The sequence below is a fragment of the Triticum aestivum genome, chromosome 1A (genome assembly GCF_018294505.1).
Source record: "Triticum aestivum cultivar Chinese Spring chromosome 1A, IWGSC CS RefSeq v2.1, whole genome shotgun sequence".
Taxonomy (NCBI): Eukaryota; Viridiplantae; Streptophyta; class Magnoliopsida; order Poales; family Poaceae; genus Triticum; species Triticum aestivum.
This window is the reverse complement of record NC_057794.1, coordinates 110,082,396-110,084,942: the sequence shown is the minus strand read 5'-3', so window position 1 is coordinate 110,084,942 and position 2,547 is coordinate 110,082,396.

The window sequence follows — 2,547 nt, the reverse complement described above, 5'->3', positions numbered from 1 at the left end:
GGGGGTGGAGGTTGAAGATGAATCGCGGGCCCTTGATTTCGTATCCAACGGTTGCAAAATCGACTAACCAGAGATGAAAAAGTCAGCCGACCGACGTGTAGCCTCACCTTGCTAGTGCGTTCAGTTTCGACAGCAAAATTCAGTTTCGATAGTTAAGTTTAGTTTCGACAGTTAAGTTAAGTTTTGACAGTTCAATTCAGTTTCGACAGTTAAGTTCAGAGATGAGCGGCTGATGTATTTTACATCTAGCACTTTGTGGTTATGTATTTTACGTCATGTATTGGAGATGCTATTAGAATTTCACTCAGGTTAACATTGTCCGTTGTCTCTCTTGTCCTGCTTCAGCCTCGGCGTCGTACAACTCACCGGAGCTGCTCCAACGACGAAACCCTCCATCACAGCGGAGCAGTACCTCGGGCTCCATCTCCAGACGCCTAAGATCTTCTTCCCCTCCTCCGACAGCCAAGTCAGCCAGAGCATCCTCACCGGCCAACCCAATCGCACTGAGATCGACATGGCTTCTCCAAAGAGGTTGTACACTTGTTGCATCTCTTTTTTACTCTACATGTTATATATATATTGTCCACTGAGCACTCATAGTAACAGGAAATACGATTATTTTATCCTACTATATGACAAACAGTGAGGTACCAGGCAACTTAGCTATCCATGATGGACTCTCTTGAACGCCATCATTATTTATCTTTGTGCGTTTGAGTTGTGCATTTGTCGATGGGCCTGGGAGTTGAGCTAGTATGGCAGTGGTCTGGGTCCAAAGTAATAGAAGTAGCACAAAACATTTTTTAGTGTAGGATTTTCCTTGCTCAAGCCTGCCTACTAGAATCGCCAGTGCTTGAAAGGAAAAGTGAATGAAAAACATTGGAATTGGAAAGTTTCCTATGGTACTACTTTTCATGAATTTGGTGCAAAGGAATGGAGCAAACGAAAACTGTAGGATTTGTTCCTTTAGTGTCTCCTTGAAAGAAAAACCGTAGGAATTCTAATTTCCACTTCTCCTCCTTTTCATATTCCTATTCATCAAGAACAAGACTAAGAGATAGTAGCATAATAGCATTATAACCGTACATTTTCTTGTGGTTTGACTTAATCTCACCATGCTTTTTTGCATCCTGTGATCTTCCAATTGTTGTGAATCAAACACCCAGATTGGCAGAAATCCTGTGTTTTTAAATTCTCTATTTTGCACGTGCATTCCTATCCTATTCCTGTCTATTTCATATCCCTGCATTGTTAGAATCCTCAAATTCAAACAAGCCCTTACTCAATTACTTCTGTTACAGATATGTGTCAAAGATTACCTTGTGTGGTTTGTCCTGCTCCTGCGGCGCTGTGTTCCACCCCAGCTCAGCTGCTCCAACAACGGAAGGGTTCACCTCAGCAGGGATCCGCTCTCCAGAATGTCTTTCGCCGCCTCAGATCTTCTTCCCCGCCGCCGGCAGCCACGACAACTGCATTACCATCATCAACTAAGCAGATGACCTTGAGGACTACACAGGTCCGCAAGAGAGGTCGCACTCTTCCGTGTCTGCTTACGTTATGTGTTGCTTAATATGATGACATGCTACATTATCGTCGTGTTCACCAATTAGACTCCGAGTCAGGTCCAAACTAATGCTGAAACTTGAGTTTTTAAATGGTTGTGGGGTACATATTGGGGCAGCAATTAGTACTGTCTGTCTACTATCTGGTTATTCTCCGGTGTCTACTATGAGTTTCATGTTGGGTGCAAACAAACATTAAAGGAGCCATTATCTGTATTTTTTAACTAAAGCTATTATCTGCCTGCTATCATTGGTTTGGGGTCTATCCACAGTTTGCTACCATCACTCTAGATTTGTGCATGCACTCCTTACATAATCTCACTATGTTTTATTCCTATGCATGCCAGTTATTGTACACAATGGAACTGATCATGTAGAGCAAAAGAGACGAGCCTTGCATGGCAATAAAACTTCATGCAGACGTCGTTCCATGGTGGGCGCAAAGGCACCCCCCTCCACCCATTTTGGATCGTAATCAAGAGGAAGATAACTGTTATGAGGGGGATTCAGAAGGAGAAGACCACTCCTATTTACCCCATGAGGTCTTTGCTCTAACTTGGCATGCTGATGTTGGTAATATCATGCATATGGTGCCTTGCATTGCTTACTGTATACATTAAAGATGTCATCTGCTTAGTTTAGACATGCTTTGTGTCAATGCCATCTGTTTAGTTTCTTTATCGTATATGTGAATCATGCAATGCCATCTTGTCTAGCCAGGCATCATATATGTGAATTTTACAATGCCACCCTGGTTAGCCAGTCATCTTATATGTGAATTATATCATGCCATCATTTTTTTTATTATGTGTTAACTTTGTCAACAATTTTAGTAGTTTCAATTACTCTTCCCGTGCATCAGCCATTTGGCACGGTCATGGAAAAATCTGGAGTGGAAACAAGGTCTTCAGAGAAGACAATGCTATCTGACAAAGGTCATGTCTTGCTGGTTACCGATAGCTCCTCAGAGGAGGATTCAGAGACA